The sequence below is a fragment of the Herpailurus yagouaroundi genome, unplaced genomic scaffold, assembly GCF_014898765.1.
Source record: "Herpailurus yagouaroundi ecotype Mexico unplaced genomic scaffold, PumYag 100, whole genome shotgun sequence".
Taxonomy (NCBI): Eukaryota; Metazoa; Chordata; class Mammalia; order Carnivora; family Felidae; genus Herpailurus; species Herpailurus yagouaroundi.
This window is the reverse complement of record NW_024412391.1, coordinates 82610645-82633744: the sequence shown is the minus strand read 5'-3', so window position 1 is coordinate 82633744 and position 23100 is coordinate 82610645. Positions and strand designations below refer to the sequence as shown.

At 39.7% G+C, this 23100-nt stretch overlaps 1 long non-coding RNA gene and 1 other non-coding gene across 4 annotated transcripts in view; both read right to left on the bottom strand.

The window, feature by feature from the left end:
* The window catches only part of LOC121028873 (uncharacterized), a 170385-nt gene that overhangs the window by 46000 nt on the left and 101285 nt on the right, over positions 1-23100 (bottom strand). The window lies entirely within an intron of this gene.
* Positions 12468-12576, bottom strand: LOC121029058 (U6 spliceosomal RNA). The gene has a single exon (XR_005789564.1). It is a non-coding gene; the product is annotated as a U6 spliceosomal RNA (small nuclear RNA).

The window sequence follows — 23100 nt, the reverse complement described above, 5'->3', positions numbered from 1 at the left end:
TCTGAAGTGCTCTACAATTATGAAGCTCAAAGTCAAATCAGAGCAGGAAATAGTCACAGAGGTCATTGAGTACAACTCTCATTTTACAGACAAGAACATCAGAAGTCAGGAAGAGTGAGCAGGTTGCCCAAGTCCTCACAGTGGAAAAACCAAAACCATAACTAGGTGTCCTAACCCAGACATCCTAAGTTCCAGGCCACAGCTCTTCCCACCAAGACTTGATTGTTCCCAAACTGCAAACACGGCTCTCGAATAACTGTACGCTGAGTGCGCTCATCTTAAGTGTGATACCAGAGGCTGGTGTTCATTATCTCAGTGGCGTGGCAGTTGGTGGAGGGGTGGGGGTGTCATCTTATTCCCTAAGGAATATGACCAAGAGCTGCATCAGGAAGGCCACTGCTAGGAGGACTAGATGCACCTGCTGTCTGCAGACATATTATACTGCTGGTCCTTCCCCACCTTCCTCTGTAACCCTGCCCAGATGGTCAGACCAGGGAACTGAGAGGGCTGGAAAGGAAAGGATTTCACACTAGCTCAAATGCCCAGGGGTGTGTGCGGGGAGGGGGGGGGGCAGGGGGACAGTGACTACAACATATATTTTCTAGGATCTCACAGAATTCAACTGAGAATAAACTTTCTGATCCCCAGGTAAATGTTCAAGGAAGGAGGCATGTTCTTCACCTCCTCCACATCTATAAGAAAAGACAGCACTGAGCAATTTATCCCCAGCCTTACAGATCAAAAGGAGAGCAGAGGCTTGGACTTTTGAAGTGGCTTGTTCTCCCAAGTCAGAAGGCATGTGGGTTGGTTTCCTCTCCAAAAGTCCTCAAAAAGCACAAGAGGAAAATAACTTCATAAAGGGGGCTGCCTCGAGCAGACCCTTGATTTCTGTCCCACCCAGTAAACATGCTGAGTGCCCGATAATGGCACATTTAAAGGGACAACAATTAAGTAAAACTCTGGTGAATAAGGCATGGCTTTGTCTACCAATTCAGACTGAAGGAGCAAAGGAAAGGGACTCTTTCTCTTAATGTCTCCTGAGACAGTTTCTCTGGGTTTGGTCTCTCAGGAGGAGGAATGAGGCAGAGCTGCCTTTAAAGTGGCCTAGAAACTGGAGAGTGTTAGCTAAGTGAAATAAGCCATACAGAGAAAGACAGATACCATATGGTTTCACTCTTATGTGGATCCTGAGAAACTTAACAGAAACCCATGGGGGAGGGGAAGGAAAAAAAAAAAAGGTTAGAGTGGGAGAGAGCCAAAGCATAAGAGACTCTTAAAAATTGAGAACAAACTGAGGGTTGATGGGGGGTGGGAGGGAGGGGAGGGTGGGTGATGGGTATTGAGGAGGGCATCTTTTGAGATGAGCACTGGGTGTTGTATGGAAACCAATTTGACAATAAACTTCATATATTGGGAAAAAAAATAAAGTGGCCTAGAGCTCCATGGAGTTGATGGGCAAGGAAGGATCTTGGATCACCTGTACAAAAGGGCACCACGGAAGTCCTGGGTTCAGATGCTCAGACAGACACAGGACTGTGGACGGAAACTAGGTAGGGTTTGGGGCTGCTGGCCTATCTTCCTTCTTATGCCTACTTGAACACTACTCCTACCCCAACAATAACCAGATAGAATTTGCTGAAATGATTAGCTTCTCACCTTGCCTTTTTCTAAACGGCCATTTTCAGCTTGGTGCAGACAGACATGGCAGTGAAAGTGAATGTGTGGCCTGTTTTCTTTCAAAGTATAGAAGCAGAGTTTTCTCTGCTTATAGCCTGACCTACCTGCCCAGTCACTTTGTACATTTCTAGGCTTCAAGGAGGATATGGATCCAAAAGTAAATAACTATCCTTGCCATGACTTTTAAGTAGATACTTATATATTACATATATACACATGCTATGGACTGAATGTTTGTACACCCCAAAATTCATTATGTTGAAGTCCAATCCACTGTGTGATATGATGGTATTTGAAGAAGGGCTTTCGGGAGGTCATTAGGGTTAGATGAGGTCATGACAGTGGGGCTCTCATGATGAGATTAATACCCTTTTTAAGATTAATACACTTAAAAAAATTTTTTTTTCTTAATGTTTTCATTTATTTTTGAGACAGAGAGAGACAGAACATGAGCAGGGAAGGGGCAGAGAGAGAGGGAGACACAGGATCTGAAGCAGGTTCCAGGCTCTGAGCCATCAGCACAGAGCCCAATGCGGGGCTCGAACTCACAGACTGTGAGATCATGACCTGAGCCAAAGTCGGACGCTCAACCGACTGAGCCACCCAGGCACCCCTGATTAATACACTTTTAAGAGTAAAAAAGATCTGTCTTGTGAAGACACAGTGAGAAGTAGGCTAACAAACCAGGAAATGGACTTATAGCAGAACCCAACCATGCTGCCATGGTGCTCTTACACTTTCAGCTTCCAGAACTGTGAGAAAAAAATATTTGGTGCTTAAGCCACCCAGGCTATAGTATTTATTATAGTAGCCCAAGTTTACTAGGACAATACATATATAAACCCATTTTTTTTGCAGGGGATGGGGTCTGTCCAACCCTTCCATTTTCCAACCTTGACACACTTTACCAGGAGTTGTCCTTCCCCTCTTCATCTACAAAGTCACTGAGGGAAGAGCCATGTGTAAACAAAGTACCCCTGTCCCTGTGAATCACAACACCCCCTTAGCCTATTGGACCAGATGATGTCCCCTCCTGAGGAATTTGGAATTCGAACTGATACATTAAGCCTCAATCAGGCTGTGCTTGCAAATGGAGGAGATACAACACAGGACCTGTTGGCAATGGTCATTTTCTGCCAAGTGGATTGGAAAGTAGAGAAAAATCCTCTTCAGCCAGACATATGGATAAACTAGACTTACAGAGAAGCAGGGAAAAAAGAGAGTGAGAGAATCCTTAAATCTCCACAGGGCTTTAACTCCTGGTTCCATAACATCCCTAAGAGCCAGCTGCCCCTTTACCTTGAGTTTCTTGAGAATGCTCTGGCTTGGGCTAGCTCATGTAGACTTGTGTTCCTTACTACCAAAAGTCCTCATTTACCAGAAATCATCTATGAAACCACTGGTTGGGCAATGGCCAAGAGCAGAACACCATGGGACTCCCCCAAAAGCACCTCCCAGGAAGCTGTGCAAATTTACCTGTGTCTTTCAAGCCACATTTTATCACCTTGCTCACGAGGCTAAAATTTGAGTTTCTAGGATGACTTGATGACATCCGGACACTCTGATCACCACTATTTTTCTTTGAACTGGTACACTTACCCCAACCAAAGTCCTACATTCATTCTAGCTGCCATGTTTTTTTTTTTTTTTTAACATTTATTCAATTTTAGGAGACACAGAGCATGAGTGGGGGAGGAGCACAGAGAGAGGAAGACACCAAATCTGAAGCAGGCACCAGGCTCTGAGCACAGAGCCTGACATGGGGCTCGAACCCACGAACCATGAGATCATGACCTGAAATTGGATGCTTAACCCACTGAGCCACCCAGGCACCACTAGCTGCCATGTGTTCAGAAGGGTAATAGGTCACAATCCCTTATCTGAAATTTCTGAGGACCAATGTTTTTGGAACTCGGAATTTTAAAAATTTTAAAAAGTATGACCCATACATCATAAATTACACACTGCCCCCAACAGGGTCTGGGGCTGTTCCCTAACCAAACATGTTAATATTTCTGTAGCAAAATGCACAAATATTTTTTTAACTGAGTTAAACAAATAGTTTTATATCAAGTTTTCCTGCCAAATAGGTTCACATCAACTTCAAGCAAGATTCTGTCCTCAAGTGATTTAGTAAAAACCTTAGTTTCAGGGAGAAGAGTCCAAGATGGTGGAGTAGAAAAAACCCAAAGTCACCTCCTACATACAGAATCTATACCTATATATAGAGCAGTACCTCCTAAAGAAACTGAGGATTGACTGAACAGCTTCTGCACACCAAAGAACAGAGGGATCACAAAGGGAACAGCAGAGACAGAGCCGGGACCCTACTCTTGAAGCTACAAACTGCAGGGGGTGGATAGCACTGAGGGGCCCCCGTGCAGATTTGACTGCCCTGGGGTACGGCAAAACAAAAACAAAAATAAAACAAAACAACAACAAAACCCACCTGTTTAAAGGGCAACTGGCATACATGTGAAGGAAACCCATTTACTAATCCTAGAGCATGGGCTAAATGGTGAGGTAACTGCTGGAAGTCTCTCTGGGGTCAGAGGTACCAGCAATCACCACTGTTTACATTTCCCCTCCACTTTGATAGCACAGACAGGAGCAGGGTCTGGGTGCTCTAGCTGGTCTGCCACTTCAGTGAGGGCAGCCACGAGCCCACACCAGCTCCAGCAATCCCCCACCGTGACCCCCCCACACACACTCACTCTAGCCTCAGCCATCCTACCATGGTGCCACCTGTATGAAAAGCCCTGGCCTATTCCCACTCCAGATAACCCACCAGGGCAGCCCCAGTGCACGGCACCCTGGGAACACCTGGCCTGTGCCCATTTCAGCTCGAGCCATCCCAACAGGCTGGCCCTAGCGCAGAGTGTCCTGGGACTTCTGGCCTGCACCTGCTCCAGCGCCAGCCAGCCAGCTGAAGCTAACAGGCGCATGCAGTCTGTACAAGGGATGTTCCTACACAAGTCCACTCCTTCAAGACTGGGAAAGGTGGATGTTTTGCTTATTAATTCAGTAAAACAGAGAAAATCAAACAAAATGAGGAGACAGAGGATTATGCTCCAAATGAAAGAACAAGACAAAACTTCAGAAAAAGAACAGAATAGAGATAAACAATCAACCTGAGAAAGAGTTCAAAATCTTAAAGATACTCACCAGACTTGAGAGAAGAGTGGAAGAACTCAGTGAGAACTTCAACAAAGAGATAGAATATATGAAAAAAACTAATCAGAGCTGAAAAACAACTGAAATTAAAAATATGCTATAGATAATCAACAGCAGATTAGAGGATCTAGAAGAACAGATCAGTAATCTGGAAGATAGGGTAATAGAAAGCACTCAAACTGAACAGCAGTAAAAAAAAAAAAAAAAGAGAGATATGAAGGGGAACTCTGGGACATCAAGAGTCTAACATTTACATCATAGGGTCTCGAAGGAGAAGAGAAAAGGGTAAAAAATGTGTTTGAAGAAATAATAGCTGAAAACTTCCCTAACCTGAGGAAGGAAATAGACATTCAGGTCCAAGAAGTATAGAGAACCCCAAACATGATGAACTCCAAGAGGTCTACAATAAGACACAAAATGATTAAAATGGCAAAAATTAAAGATAAAGAGAGAATCTTAAAAAGCATCAAAAGCAACTAGTTATATACAAGGAAAACTCCATAAGACTATCGGCTGATTTTTCAGTAGAAACTTTATAAAACAGAGAGAGTGGCATGACATATTCAAAGTGCTAAAAGGAAAAATCTCAAAGCCAAGAATACTCTCTCCACCTGGCAAGGTTATCATTCAGAACCAAAGGAGAGATAGTTTCCCAAACAAAAGTTAAAGGAATTCTTCACCACTACACAGCCTTACAACAAATATCAAAGGGACTTCTTTAAGTGGAAAAGAAAAGGCCATAACTAGAAGAAAATTATGAAATGAAATAAAACTGCATTGGCAAAGGCAAACATAGAGCAAAAGTAGTAGATCAATCATTTATAAAACCAGTATGAAGGTTAAAAGACCAAAATAGTAAAATCAGTTACAGTTGACTCTTAATGAAGAGATTAGGGGCACTGACATCCTATACATATAACTTTTTACTCCCCAAAATTTAACTACTAATAGCCTACTATGAATCAGAAACCTTACCAATAACATAAACAATCAAATAACACACATTTTGTATGTCGTACATATATATACTGTATTCTTACAATAAGGAAAGCTATAGAAAAGAAAATGTTATTAAGACCATAAGGAAGAGAAAATATGTTTATTAGTACCATACTGTGAAACTTTCCACATAGGAAAAGAAAATGAGTTAAGGGATTCATAAAAGAAACAGATGTAAAATATGACATCATATACATAAAACATGTAGGGAGAGGAGTAAAAATGTAGTGATTCTAGAATTTGTTTGAATTTAACTAACCATTAAGTTTAAACTGCTATATATTTAGGGTGTTAACTATGAACTTCATGGTAACCACAAACCAGAAACCTGTAACAAATACACAAAATATAAAGAGAAAGGACTCCAAGCATAACACTAAAGAAAGCTATAAAACCATAAGGAAGCAAGGTAAGAAGAAATAAACAGAAAAGAACCACAAAAAACAACTAGAAAACAATTAACAAAATGACAATAATACCTATGAATAATTACTTTAAATGTAAATAGCCTAAATGCTCCAAAAGATGTAGGTGACTGAATAGATTAAAACAACAACAACCAAAAACAAGACCCATCTGTACACTGCCTACAAGAGACTTACTTCAGACCTAAAGATATATGTAGATTGGAATTGAAGGGACAAAAAACATATACCATACAAATGGAAGTGCACACACACACACACACACACACACACACACACCAGGATAGTAATACTTATATCAGACAAAATAGACTTTAAAGACTGCAGCAAGAGACAAAGAGGGGCACTACATAATGATCAAGGGATCAATCTAATAAAGGATATGGCAATTGTAAATATCTATGCACCCAACGTTGGAGCATCTAATTACATAAAGCAAATATTAACAGACAAAAAGGGAAAATTTGATACTAATACAATAATAGTAGGGTACTTTAACACTCCACCTATATCAACAGATAGATCATCCAGAAAGAAAATCAACAAGGAAGCGGTGGCTCTGAGAGCACAATAGACGAGATAGTTTTAACATATGTGTGTGTGTGTGTGTGTGTGTATATATGTTTTTAACATATATACACACATGTATATTTTAACATGTATATACGTATGTATGTGTATGTATATATATGTGTGTGTGTGTATACACACACACACACACACACACACACAAACACTCCATCCAAAAACAGAATACACATTCTTTTCAAGTGCAAATGGAACATTCTCCAAAACAGATCATATGTTAGGCCACAAAATAACTCTCAAAAACTTTAAGACGACTAAAACCATATCAAGCAGCTTTCTGACTGCATCAGTATGAAACTAGAAATCAACTACAAGAAAAAAAAATGGAAAAAATATAAAAACACATGGAGGCTAAACATGATACTAAACAACCAATGGGTCAATGAAGACATCAAAGAGGATATTTTAAAAAAATAACTGGAAACAAATGAAAACGGAAATACAACAGTTCAAAATATTTAGGAGGCAGCAAAAACAGTTCTCAGAAGAAAGTTAATAGCAATACAGGCTAACAAAAAAATACAGAATAAACTACATTACCTTACACCTAAAAAACTAGAAAAAGAAAAATAAAGGCCAAAGTTAGAACAAAGGAAATAACAAAGATCAGGAAATAAATAAATGAAATAAAGTCTAAATAAGAGACTAATAAAGAGACCAATGAAAAGTAGAAAAGACCAATGAAACCAAGAGCTGGTTCTTTGAAATAATAAACAACAATGATAAACCTTTAGTCACGTTCATAAAGAAAAAAAAAATAGAAAACTCAAAATTGGAATGAAAGAGAAGTTACAACCTACACCACAAAACCACAAAGGATTAGAAGAGATTGCCAGAAAAAAAATTATATGCCAACAAATCAGACAACCTAGAAGACATAGATATTCCTAGAAATATATAATCTTCTAAGACTGAATCAGGAAGAAATAGAAAATCTGAAGAGACCTATCACTAGTAACAAGTTGAATCAGTAATCAAAAAATTCTCAATACACACAGTCCAGGACCAGATTACTTTACAGGTAAAATCAACTAAACATTTAAATAAGAGTTAATACCTATTCTTCTCAAACTATTACAAAAAATAGAAGAGAGGGGCGCCTGGGTGGCGCAGTCGGTTAAGCGTCCGACTTCAGCCAGGTCAAGATCTCACGGTCCGTGAGTTCGAGCCCCGCGTTGGGCTCTGGGCTGATGGCTCAGAGCCTGGAACCTGTTTCCGATTCTGGCTCCCTCTCTCTCTGCCCCTCCCCCGTTCATGCTCTGTCTCTCTCTGTCCCAAAAATAAATAAACGTTGAAAAAAAATTTTTAAAAACAAAAAATAGAAGAGAAAGGAAAGATTCTAAATATATTCCACGAAGCCAGCACTATTCTGATAACAAAACCAGACAAAGACACTACAAAAAAATTTTTAAAAATTAGAGGCCAATATCCCTGATGAGCATAGACACAAAAACCTTCAATGAAATATTAGAAAACCAAATTCAACAATACATTAAAAGAATCATTTAGAACACCTGGGTGGCTCAGTCAGTTGAGTGTCTGGCTCTTGATTTCGGCTCAGGTCATGATCTCACGGTTTATGGGATGGAACCCCACATCGGCCTCCAAGTTGTCAGCGTGGAGCCTGCTTTGGATTCTCTCTCTCTCCCTCTCTCTCTGCCCCTCCCCCACTCTCTTTCTCAAAAAATAAACTTAAAAAAAAAGAGAGAACGATCATTCACCACCATCAAGTGGGATTTATCCCAAGGATGCAAGAATGGTTCAACCTGAATCATCCACAAATCAATCAACATGATACATTACATTAATGAAATGAAGGATAAAAATCATGATCATCTCAATAGATGCAGAAAAGGCATTTGACAAAATTCAATATCCATGTAAAAACTCAAAAGAGTTGAAAAAATATATGTTAACATAATAAAAGTTATCTATGACAAGTCCACAACTAATATTATATTCAATGGTGAGAGGCTGAAAGCTTTTTCTTTAAGATCAGGAACAAAACAAGAATGTCCACTCTTGCCACCTTTATTTAACATAGTACTGGAAGTCCTAGCTATATCAATCAGATAAGAAAAAGAAACAAAAGGCATCCAAATTGATAAGGAAGAAGGAAACCATCACTATTTGCAAATGACATAATATTTTACATAGAAAACCCTAAAGACCCCACCAAAAAAAATCTATTAGGATAAATGAATTTCATAAAGTTGCAAGAAATGAAATTAATGTACAGAAATCTACTATGTTTTATACACTTACAGCAAAGTAGCAGAAAGAGATATTTAGAAAACAATCCCATTTATAATGCATCAAAAATAATATACCTCAGAATAAATTTAACCAAGGAGGTAACACACCAGTACTACGAAAATTGTAAGACACTGATTAAAGAGACTGAAGATGACAAAAACAAATAGAAAGACACACCATGCTCATGGATTGAAAGAATAAATATTGTGAAAATTTCCATGCTACCCACAGTGAGCTACCCAAAGAAAATGAAAACACTAACTCAAACAGGTGTATGTTTCCTATTTTTATTGCAGCATATTTACAAGAGCCAAGATATGGAGGTAACCCAAGTGTCCACTGATAGATGAATGGATAAAAAAGATGTGGTACATATACACAATGGAATATTACTCAGCATTTAAAAGAATGAAATCTGGCCATTTGCAACAACATGTATGGACATAGAGAGTATAATACTAAGTGAAATAAGTCAGACAGGAAAAGACAAATACCATATGATTTTACTAATTTGTGGGATCTAAGAAACAAAACAAATGAACTAACAAGCTAGAAATAGACTCATAAAAAAAAAAAAAAAAAACAGAACAAACTGATGCTTGCCAGTGGGGAGCAGAGTGGGTTAATGGGCAAAATAGGCGAAAGGAATTAAGAGGTACAAATTTCCAGTTATAAAATAAGTCATGGGGATGAAAATTACAGCATAAGAAATACAGACAGTCAATAACACTGTAAAAACTTTGTATGGTGACTGATGGTAACTACATGTGGTGAGCATTTCATAACATTGAGTCACTATGTTGTACACCTGAAACTAATATAATATCATTAACTATACTCCATATTTTAAAAATTTCAGAGCTCTTGGTATGGTGGTCAGAAATCACTATTAACTCCCATTTAATAGATAAGTAAACTGATGGCCAGAGAGACTTAGTACTTTACTCAGGGTACCCCAGATATAAACAGGCCAAATTGGGATGCAAATCCAGGAAGTCTGGCACAAAGGTAAAAGCCCTAATAGCACTCCACTAATTATACTGCCTCTCCAAACTTGACACTTCTGAGCATCAGGTTATCAGGCTGGTTCCAGATCTGGAAAACCACATGGAGAACAATTAAAAGAGAACTTGAGCTATTTAGCAAAGAGCAGAGAAAACCAAGGAGGAGATACCATGTTTTATTCAGATACCGGTCCCCTTCCCAGATTCCTTCCCTAACTCCATTTTTTATGAGAGGACATTAGGCTACCAAAGACTCTGGGATCAACTACAAAGATAAGAAGATTCTGAGAGATAGGAGCTGAGAGATGTGTGTAGGATGAACAAAGGCCAATCCTACTCTTTGCTGAAGTAAAGCAGAGGCAAGCTATGAATTAGAGGGTAGCTGTCAACAGCCTCAGATCTTTCTCTGTTAGCTTATTCATTTATCAAACACTCGTTGGGTACCTACCATGTGCACAACTGTCCTCAGTGCTGGGAAATGCCAAAGAACAAACTGCTCCTGCCTTCCTTTCTAATCTTATGTCCTCCTCTCTCCCACTCCTGCTAAATCCAGCCACAAGGGTCCTTCTGTACCACAAACCCTCCCAGATTCTTTCCGCCATCAGGACCTTTGCACCTGCAGTTCCCCATTCCTGGCATATTCTGTTTCCTGTTCTTCAAGTGGCTCAGCTTATACATCATTTCCCCAGCGAGGGCATCCCTAACCACCCCATCTAGTTGCTTGTTATGTTAATTTTCATCTTTGCACTTACTGGTATCTAATGTTTTTTTTTCCAGTATTTGTTTACCTTCTCCCCCTATTGAATTTAGTTTAATGACTTTTTTTGGTTTTGTTTTGCTTTTTAAGTAGGTTCCATGTCTAACATGAGGCTTCAATGCATGGCCCTGAGATTAAGAGTCACATGCTCTACCGACAGAGCCAGCCAGGTGCCCCTGAATTTAGCGTAATGAAATCAGGAACTTTATCTGTTTTGCAGTCTGCTGTATTTATGATGTTTTGAATAGTACCAAGCATATAGCCAGTAGTCTATAAATATTTACTGAATAAATTAATAACCAAGAAATTATGCTTCCATTTTGGGGAATGTGTTAGCTTTGTTGTTTTGAAAGCCTGTCCTGTGGTTGCAAACTAGAGAAAATATAATGAGCTGTGTGGTTGAGGTGGCTAAGTGTAGAGCAACATCCAAACTCCTCCTCTTTAACAGGACTCCCACTGGAGTTTACTGACCCCAGCATTCTTTATAGAAAGGATTTGGTCATTGGGGTGTGGGTGGAAAAATGAAGTGTGCCATTTCTATGTCATGCCCTTAAAACAAAGGTAGATGTGGCCACTAGCCCTTTCTGCACTTCCCATTACCTGGAAGATGTCAGGATCTAAAGCAACCACTTTGGATCCAACAATGGAAATCCTGTGCATTGAGAATGACATAGCTGTTCTGCCAGCCTTAGACAGTTTACCTCTGGATTATGAAATAGACACAAATAAGCTTCCATCTTGTTTAAGCTGCTGTATTGGAGGGTGGGGGGGGGGGGCTACTTGGTTACAACAGCTAATAACTCTAATAACAAGTCTTAGGTCTTTTTTCAGCAATTTAGAGGATCCTTGCTACACCTGGCCTGCCTCTCTCAAGAACCACTGCCTAAATACTATTTCCATATTTTTTCATTTTTAAATTTTATCCTTACCATCTCTCAAGTTAGTTTCTGTGTCCCACAACACATTGCCTTTGCAACCTTCCATGTGCAGAAAGGGAAAGGAAACACATTTAGTGAATGATGAGTAGGAGCCACTTACTATGCTAAATGCCTTGTCTATAATATCTTAACTCTCTCAATATGTCTGTGAATCCAATGTCATTTCAATTTTCCAAATAAGAAATGCCTTGCCTATAATATCTTAACTCTCTCAATAGGTCTGTGAATCCAATGTCATTTCAATTTTCCAAATAAGAAACAGACTCAAGGATGTTAGATGTCTGGTCCAAGGCCATACAACTATTAAGTGGCAGCGTTAGACTTTGAACCAGGTGAGAGCCAACTCTATAGAGCCACTACTCCATGCTGATACTGTGGCATGCACAATGACTGAGGGCTTGCATTTGTGTTCTTAGATTACTTTTTTTTATATAACTTATTAACATAATTGCATGACTTTTACTTGACTTGTCCGTATGCCATCTCTTTACTCAACTGTTAGGGCATTTGCTTTTTATAAATTGTGGTCATATATAACATAAGATTTACCATTTAGCTATTTTTAAGTGTCCAGTTTACATTAAGCGCATTCAGGTTGCTGTAGAACCATCCACCACTATCTACCTCCAGAACTTGTTCATCATCTCTGAAAAAATATGAGAATCTCCATGAGTTTGTGTGTCGTCCTTGCACCAGGGGACATGCTAATCTTCTCTGCATTGTTCCAATTTTAGTCCATGTGCTGGCCAAGCGAGCACAGGGGGCCAAGTGTTTAAGTCACTGGTTTTCTCATTCTTGGCCTCTCTCCCCGTTTTCTTTCTTTCCTTCCTTCTGTGACCTGTTGCCTGCTGCTTAGTAATGAACCGGAGCATCCTAGCAATAGATGTGCCTGTTCAAAGTCATGAGAAAGAGGAAGGAGAAATAAACATAAAAGGGCCTGGCTTGGATCCTATCTTTATCCTCTGCCCCAACCAACCCCCAGGGAGGAAGGGGACTGAGCAAGGAAACAGGAGACTCACAAACAGCCTAATTTAAAATGGAATCACTGTGAAGTTTCTTAGCCCTTCAAACAGCAAGTTAGCAACTCTGATCTGCTCTGCCCTGCATGACTCACTGTCCGTGCCAAGTACTGCCTGCGTCTCGGAACTTCGTCCTCCTCAGCTCAAGCTCCCAGGCCCTACCCTCCATTTTCTCCTTTCCTTCCTCCTACTCTCTCTCCTCTGGAGGTTTTCACCACCTGCAAGAAAGCATGGCAGGGAGAAGTGTCGGTGCTTTAAGGGGAGGAGATCAATTCAGTGTGAATTTCTATTTTCCATGAAAGGCTTTTCCATGAGAACACCGGCATTTGAGAGTTTCCTGTGTTCACTGCCCTCTCACTCGGCGGTGACCCTTCCCCAAATCCCTACAAACACCGGAGCTGCTCTGCTTCTCCAAAACATGCTTTGTCCCCACAAATGCTACTTGTGGGAAGAGGCTCTGAGTTTGGCCTGCTCCTGCCATTTGATTATTTGCTTATTGTGCTGATTCGATACATAAGTAAGCATTCAGGCTTCTAATTTATACTCTATGTGATTTTGAAAGCCTAACGATGGGTGCAAAGAGCTTGAAGCTGTTGCAGTGTGGCTTCCATTACCATGCTTGCGTGAGCCTGAATCTGTTGCCCGCCCTTCTCCCTCACCCTCACAGGGTCAATGGGAGACAGCCTAGGGTGCAAGCCAAGCATCTCTCTCGGACCCGGTGGGGGCAGCCTGAGGCCGGGCTGAGCCCATCAGGAGAATGGAAATGGTGTAGATATCCAGGCCTGGTCCTTGAGAAACCGAAAACCTTAAAGGCAGGGGAAATCAATGTGCAAAGTTATACCTGCCATCGGTAAAAAGGTGCGCTTGCAAGAGTGACAGTAATGATTAGGGTCACGTGGGGCATGAAGAAGGACTTCCTGCTAAGGCAGTTTCAGTATAAATCATTTTTCTTGTTAAATATTTTGGGGTGTTGTTATTGTAACAGCAAAACATATTCTTGGTAGGAAAATCATACATATATTCGAATCCTTCCAATCCCACAATACAGAGATAACTGTTGTATATATTTCTTTAAAACTTATTCCATTTAGGTAAAGAAATTGTGATTTATATACACAATGGAGTACTACGTGGCAATGAGAAAGAATGAAATATGGCCCTTTGTAGCAACGTGGATGGAACTGGAGAGTGTGATGCTAAGTGAAATAAGCCATACAGAGAAAGACAGATACCATATGGTTTCACTCTTATGGGGATCCTGAGAAAGTTAACAGGAACCCATGGGGGAGAGGAAGGAAAAAAAAAAGAGGTTAGAGTGGGAGAGAGCCAAAGCATAAGAGACTCTGAAAAACTGAGAACAAACTGAGGGCTGATGGGGGGCGGGAGGGAGGGGAGGGTGGGTGATGGGTATTGAGGAGGGCACCTGTTGGGATGAGCACTGGGTGCTGTATGGAAACCAATTTGACAATAAATATCATATATTTTAAAAATAAAATTTAAAAATTAAAAAATTAAAAAAAACTATTCCATTTAATTTTACTTACTTTAGCAGGGAAAAAAGGTGAAGTGAAACTAAAGGAGCTGAATTTTATGTATACAGTTCTTCAAACAAGACCTGTTAGTTACTAAGGAACTCTTCAAGTAAGTTACAAAATTAGGAGGCTTAGATATTAGGGTCAGTGGATATTATTTAAAATTTTTTAAGCTTATTTATTTATTTTGAGAGAGACCGAGACAGTGAAAGCGGGGGAGTGGCAGACAGATGGGGGGAGAGAGAGAAAATCCCAAGCAGGCTCCACACTGTCAGCACAGAGCCCAATGCAGGTCTTGAACTCACAAAACCATGAGAGATCATGACCTGAGCTGAAACCAAGAGTTGGACACTTAACTGACTGAGCCACGCAGGCAGCCATCAGTGAATATTATTTAAAGTTTATGCTTCTTAATGACCATAAGTTTGTTCCCAAATTTATTTTTTATTTTTTTTAAGTGTATTTATTTTTGAGAGACAGAAAGAGCACAAGCAGGGGAGGGGCAGAGAGAGAGAGGGAGACACAGAACTTGAAGCAGGCTCCAGGCTCTGAGCTGTCAGCACAGAGCCCGATGTGGGGCTTAAACCCATGAACCATGATATCATGACCTGAGCCAAAGTCAGATGCTCAACCAACTGAGCCACACAGACACCCCAGTTTGCTCCCCAATTTCGAGGTTTAGAGGACTGTCCAGTCAAAATCCAAAGTCACCTTTGCTATGTTAAAAACAACAAAATCGTATTCCTTTATTTTTTGAGGGAGAAACCAAAAGAGAAAATGAGAACAAAATTTTATATCTAAGTTTGCCCTCTGGGTGATTCTTCAAAAGAACTATTAGGGAAAATCTGATCCGTAAAGAATAATATGCTATAAAAATGGCAAACCACTTTCAAGAATAAAAAACAACACATTCAACACAGAGAAATGTTTGTGCCCAGTACTCATTACAAATTCAAACATATTTAATTCAGAGCCCATCACTATTTCTTTCACACCAACTGCTCAAAATCTAATTTGCTTCATATTTAGACCAGGACTTTCTTGTAGAGTGTTTTATTCTATTTCCCAAACTATTCAGTGGCCATTCTTTCTCTTGTTGGAAAAAAGAGACTTTACACCACCATGTTATTGATAGCCAGCTATAGTGACACTTCTAGATCCTAATCACAAGATCTGTGCAGCGTTAGTTACCCTTTCTTCCTGAAGACTGTTTCCACGGAGCCCTCTGACTTCCCCTTCTGATTTGGACTCCCCACCGTCTACGCGTGTGAAACAACTGTCACTGTCCTAGGATTTCTCTCATCATTGTCCTTCTAGATTGGTCTCTTGGATCCTATCTTTTCCTCTTTCTTGGGTTCTGTTTCTGTTTGGCTCTAGTACAGTTGTGAGTAACTCTTCTGGAAAAAGTATTTCGAAGACAATCTTTCTGAGTCCCTGCCTGCATCTGAAAATATGTATGTTTAATCTAGCTGGGATGTATTTTCAAATATATTTGAATGTTCAAATATTTCCCCCAGAATGTGGAACTCCCACTGCATGGTCTTTCAAAATCCAGTGTTGCTAATGGGAACTTGATCCAGTTCGACTTGAGTCCCTTCATAGGCAAGCTTGTGTTTGCTCTGAGAACTTGAAGGATATTCTTTTTATCCTTGTAGGACAGAAATTTCACCAGTATGTATCTAGATGGATCCTTTCAATCTGAAGACCCAAATCATTTCTCTGTTTTGATTATGTCCTCTGTGTTCTTTTCATCCTTCTGAGATTCCAGTTGGAGGATATAGAGGGTACACTGCTAAGATCTTTTCTCAGCCTCCTTCTCGAACTTTTTCTCTATTTTTACATCACATATCTAAGTTTTAGAAGATTTCTTTTTTCAACTTATCTTCCAGATTACTAATTCAGTCCTTGGCTGCTTCTATTTTTTAGATTTTGGTGGAATGTCAAAATTAACTTTGGTAATCATATTTTCAAGATTCTGGTTTTCTGATTATTCCTTTCAATGTAAGGATATAAGTCAGTCCTCTTCAGTCTCTCCATGTTTAAAATTTTGTTTTTAAGTAATCTCTACACCCAGCATGGGGTTTGAATTTATAACCCCTGAGATCAAGAGTTTCCTGCTCTACCAACTGACCCAGCCAAGCACTCCTCTCCAAGGGTTCTAATGAGACGTCAAAAGTTTCCCTCCTCCCTAGTGTTAGTTCACTTTACCCTAGGGGTATGCTGTTCTATTTAGACTCCTTTTGTGCTGAGGATTTTCTTTAATTACCTATTTATCTTTGTCCTTAGATCAGGACCAGTTTGCCCTGGGCTTCCTCTGAGCTGGTTTTTGAGCTATATTTTGAGAGGTGAGGACTCATTGGCAAAGTCTGTGTAAAGGCATCCCAGGTTGACTGTTTTGTTTCTTGTGGGGGAAGAAGTAAGCAAATCAGGGTCAAGGCAAAGAAATTAATATGACTAGGAGAAAAAGTGTCCCACTGAGGGTAAAAAAGAGAGGAATAAAATTGGAAGGTGTGAATTTAAGATGGTAACAAACAAAGGATTTTTAATGGCGGGTGGGGGAATATGCCGGTATGATATGAAATGGAAACACTTCCAATTTCCTGATCACCATAGACCCTACCCCTGCCACCACCTGCTGCTGTCCTCCCAGAGAAGACATGGAGACTGATTTCCATTTTTTACTTGCCTCGCAAGAAACAGAAGTATCTGCTCCTGCCTCTCCCTGGGGTCCTACACAACTGAGACAGAAGCCATGAAGCAACCTGAAAGAGGAGAGGCCCCGTTGTTCAGGGTCCAAGGGTACAGCACAGTCCTGGCAGGCTGCTCAGGTTCTGGGTCAGTTCCCACTTTGGGCAGCACACCTTATTGCTTAACACCACCATGCTATGGTCATGTTGCTTCCTAGCTGGCCTTCCCGGTCGATTTAACACATGACGTCTCTGTGACTTAGCCAACTCTGATTAGTGCAGTAACCTTGATGGGCTTTGCATGCTATCAGAACTTTTTCTTTTAAAGCTACTACTTACGAAAAATCTCAAACATATTCAAGGGTAAAGAAAACAGTATAATGAGCCCTCATGTGCCTGTCACCCAGTATCTTAGTCTATCTGGGCTGCTCTCACAGAATACCATGGACTGGGTAGCCTGTAGACAGCAGAAATTTGTTTTCTCACAGCTCTGGAGGCCAAGATCAGGGTGCAACTGTGGTCAGGTTCTGGCAAAAGCCCTCTTCCTGGTTCACAGACAGCCATCTTCTCACTGAGTGCTCACAGTGGGGAAGGGACAACGGAGCTCTTTGGGGTCTCTTTCATAGGGGTACTAAACCCATTCAGGAAGCATCCACCCCACAACATAATCACCTCCCCAAGGCCCAATCTCCTAAAACTATCACACCGGGTGTGGGGGGGGGGTGTTAAGATTTCAACATATTAGCTTGGGGTAGACACAAACATTCCAGCTTCAACAACTACATCAACATTTTGCCAATTTAAGAACCTACTTTTAAGCAGTACCCATTTTTCAAAATGAGACTCTCCTTTTTAATAAACATGTGGCTAAGCCCCACCATTGGAAATGCTGTGATCAAGCCTCCCCCAAAAACCATAGTTTTAAAAAGTTTCTCAAGTGATTCTGAGGCCCACAGAAAATTGAGAGCCACTGCTGTAATGAAATGACAACAAGAACATGATTCTACCATATGCATAACATTCAAAAGCGTTTACTAGCAGAATACCCAGAAGACATAAAGGAAAAATGGTTATATCAGTCTATATGAAAAATGTAAATGGCAGTATAGCAAAAGACCACTAAAGAAAAGAAATACAGGGGTGCCTGGGTGGCTCGGTCAGTTAAGCGTCTGACTTCGGCTCAGGTCATGATCTCACTGTTTGTGAGTTCAAGCCCCACATCAGGCTCTGTGCTGACAGCTCAGAGCCAGGAGCCTGCTTCAGATTCTGTGTCTACCTCTCTCTCTGCCCCTCCCCCACTCGCTCGCACATGTGCTCTCTCTCAAAAATAAAAATTTTTTAAAAATTAAAGAAAAAGAAAAGGAATACAAATAATACAATAAGAAAATATGTTCAACTTATAAAATATCCTTAATTCATGGTGTTTATAAATTAGCAGCATTTAGTCAAAATAGCAGTAATTATAAAACCCCATAGACAAAGGCTATGAACAAACATAACCTGTTAAGACTTGACAAGAAAATCTGAAAATGGCCAATAAATCTGTGTGCTCAGTCTCTTTAGAGATCAGTAAAATGCCAATTAGAACGATAAAGAAACAATTTCTAACCATCATATTAGCCAAAAGTGAAATGATTTCTAATCTCCCATGCTGGTTGAGATTTGGGAAGAAGACCACCCCCTTCAGTAACAGTAGGACTGTAAACTTGTTAGGTAGCAGTTAGACACCATGTATTAAAATTGTAATGCATATACTCTTGGACCCCAAATCTTACTTCAGGGCATCTAGCTAGGAAAAACAAAAGTATAAATTTATTAAGATATGGAATAGTAATTATATATATTTCATAATAATATCATGTTTTACAATGTCAGCAACTTACACTTACTGAGTGCTTACTATGTGCCAAGAGCTGTGATAAATACGCTACAAAGGACGTCTGACTTAATTCTTGCGACAGCTTGAGGTGGTAATTACCAAAGATTTGTTTTTAAATGTGCTAGTCAGTGTTGGAGTTGGAACTTGAAACTGTCAATATGACTGCAGAGTTCACACTCTAAGCCACTGCAATGCACTGCCAAACTGGAGACAAATAACCAAAAAAGAAAACTAACCCAAATGCCCTTGACAGAGGCATGGTCTTTACAATGACATCAACTAGTACACAAAATGCCCAGTCACAATTAATATCCACTTTGGGGGTAGGGAAGTTGCAACACATTTGTTTTCTGTAGAAACAGAAAAAGGAAGTCATGATGGGGAAGGGACAAGTATAAAAGTCTTTGAAGAGATTTCTCTTCAAGTTTTTCCTGTAAATTCCTGGTTAGAAGGGTTCTGACCAAGCCATGGACAGAGTATGGGTTCCCCAAGTTTCCAATGAGAAGCAACTTTGTGGCCTCGTCCCAACTGGCCCTCCCAAGGAAAAACACTGAGGGTGTGAGCAACTTTTTTAATTGGCTGAGGGATGGTGCTTATGAGGATTCTGAGGGCCCTGGAAACATGGCCTCAATTTTCCTGGAAAATCACCACTTGTTTGTTTTATTTCCTTGGAATTTGGAGAGGATGTCATGAATACTGTGTTCTCATCAAGCCTGTGGCTGACTCTGCCCTGAAGGCTTACTTATTAACTCCTGCTGAAAGGAGAGAAGATTCTTACCAATGGCAGGGTCATTTGCCATCACGTTCTGGGTTTCAGGACAGACTCTCCAAAGCCTCTAGGTTTTATGTCTGGAGTGTGGGGAAAACTCCACAGATAAACCACATGCCAGAGCTGTAGCCTGGGAGCATATAATAGAATATGTTCTCAATTTGCTTTAAAATAGATTTAAATCGATAGTATGAACAAGTCACAAGGACCCATGTAGACAGTGTGTAATAAAGATTATTAATCTAATTGTGTGCCTGAAATTAAAAGAAAATAAACAAGTAGCAAGTATTACCCTAATACTCTAATAATCTATTTAAGAAACTGTGACAACCACTGTATTTTTTTCTTATTGTCAACTATTATTAATAGCTACTTAACCTAACCTTGTTCTCTTTTCAGACTCATGGGAGTAAATACACTTCTAACTTGTGCAAACCCCTGCCTTACAGTAAAATCTTGGAGGCATATTTACTGCTCGAGCACAAAAATGTGATATTTCCAGATGACTTTTCACACCAGGTCCTTGTAGAAAGTTCCTATTAAACTCTTTCCTTGTAGGAAAAGTCTGCTTATTACCAGCTTATCCAAGAAGACAAGTGGCTCCCTTGTCAGGCCCAAGAACCCCGAGCACCCTGAACAATGTCACATCTTCCCAGCTTTTGACCAAAACAGAATGAGAAAAACCTGGGCTGAAGCATTAGCTAGAAGTCAAGTGCTCAGATTCTGGGCAGATTATTATTTGGGTTCAGATATGAGCTCTGCCATTACTAGCAAGATACTTCACTTCTCTGTGCCTCAGCTATGCCATCTGTAAAATCGTGGGGCAATAACTGTTCCTCCTTCACACGTTTGTTGTAAGAAGCAAATGAGAAATTGCACATAAAACATACAGCACTAGGTCTGCACAGAGGAAACACTCCATAAAACTGACCTGTATCTGTTTTGTGTGTCACGAAAAAACCCACCTTTGACGGACCCTCCTTGACAGTTGGAAGAGCAGTTAAGCTCTTAGCTCTGGCATCTAACACACGTGGGTTCAAATATAGTTCTGGTATTCACTAGCCATGTGACCTGTGATTTTTCTTTCTTAACCTTTATAAGCCCTTTTTTGAATCTATAAAAATAGAAGTGACTGTAGCACCTCACCTCTTAGGCTTGTTGGGAGGATTAAATGAGATAATGCATGTCCTCTCCAATGCCTGGCACTTTAGTAAGTGTCCAGTAAATGTTAATGGCTTTTTATTTTCATTTTAATACTTTTGATTTCAATTCTGCTTGAATCAAGTACAGTTGACCCTTTAAACAACACAGGATTGAGCTGTAGAGGTCCACTTACACATTACAGCACAGTACTCTAGATGTATTTTCTCTTCCTTATGATTTTCTTGCTTACATTTTCCTTTCTTGGTTTACCTTATTGTAAGAACACAGTACGTAATACTCATAACATACAAAATACATGTTAATTGTAATATGTGTTATCAGTAAGGCTTCCAGTCAACAGTAGACTATTAGTATTAAGTTTGGGAGGAGTCAAAAGTTAACAGGAATTTTCAACAATGTCGGGGGTCAGCTCCCCTAGACCCCATGTTATTCAAGGGTCAACCATACTCATTAATTAGAGCACAATGGACTTCCCTGTTTTAAAAATGCAGTAAACCTGCAAATCTCATCAGTCCATTTTTGGGGGTCAAATCGTGGCTCAGGAGTCAGAATATAAAGATACTAGACATGACTCTTAGCCAGAGCTAAGAGCTTAACCATTCTCCCAACTGTCAAGGAAGGTCCATCCAAGGTGTTTTTTTTTGTTTGTTTGTTTGTTTGTTTTTCACGACACACAAAACAAAAAATAAAGATACGTGATCTCAAGAAATATCAGAAGCTTGGATTTCTTAAACTATAAAACCAAACATAAATGTCTCCTCTTATTAAGATTTTCACAGGGTAATGGATGAAACATGTTCTGTAAACTATAAAATACAAAATGTAAGACTTCATCATTTTCTCAAGATAAGTAAGGACTTAAGAAATATAAACAGAGCATAATATAGACCTATAAAATGATTTCTCCATTGGCTGGATTTTTTATTCCTGAATAAGTTTAAAGTGATTAATAATCTCTTAGTTTGCAGCTGGACAGAAGGACAGAATTCCATCTACAATCATCAGTTAAGCAGTGTATGTGCTTTGGGAAAATGATTCCCAGAGAACGGAGACATAGATCCATCTTCAGCATATTGAGAAAGGGGCAAACCTTTACTTCTAAGTGCCAGGCCAAATCATTTGGCCATGGATTATGCTTTGGCACTTGGTGGATAATATTTCCTTTTGCTAATTTTTATTCTGTATCTCCATAAACTCTCCCATGCAAAGAGCCAAATATCTGAAGGTCTCTCAGTTTCTCTCTCTCTCTGAAAATAAATCTATAAACATCAATAGAATGTGACAGGCTAGTGTTCACACTTGTACAAAAAATGAATTGCAATTAAGCCAGGCAAAACAGAAAAATCCATGATTATTTACATTCCTCAAAATTGCAACTGGTAGGTATTTTTTGTTGTTTGTTGTTATTGTTTTCTCTTTTTTTAAGAGTATACTTTTTTCAATCAACGTCATACTATGCATCTTTTCTGAACACAATGCTAAGAATCTAGAAATCAACCACAAGATAAAATATGAAAAGACCAATGGAGGTTAAACAACACGCTACTAAACAATGAATGGGTCAGCCAAGAAATCAAAGAAGAAATAAAAAATTACATGGAAACAAATGAAAATGAAAACACAATGGGATGAAAACACAATTGCTGCTTTTGGGATGCAGCAAAAGCAGTTCTAAGAGGGAAGTTTATAGCAATACAGGCCTACATCAAGAAGCAAGAAAAATCTCAAATAAACAACCTAATCTCATATCTGAAGGAGCTAGAAAGAGAACAACAAAAAACCCCAAACCAGCAGAAAGAAGGAAATAATAAAGATTAAAGCAGACATAAATGGTATAGGAACTAAAACAAACAAAAATCAATAGAACACTTGATGAAACCAGGAGCCAGTTCTCTGAAAAACTCAACAACACTGATAAACCTCTAGACACACTTAGCAAGAAAAATAAGAGGGACACCTGGGTGGCTCATTCAGTTAAGCATCCAACTCTTGATTTCAGCTCAGGTCATGATCTCATTGTTGTGAAACTGAGCCCCGTGTAGGGCTCCACATTAAGCATGGAGACTGCTTAAGATTCTCTTCCTCTCCCTCTGCTCCTCCCCTGATTTCATGCGCATACACACTCTCTCTCTCAAAAAAAGAGAGAACTCAAATAAATACAATCACAAATGAGAGAGGAGAAATAACAAATACCACAGACATACAATTATAAGAGAATATTATGAAAAACTA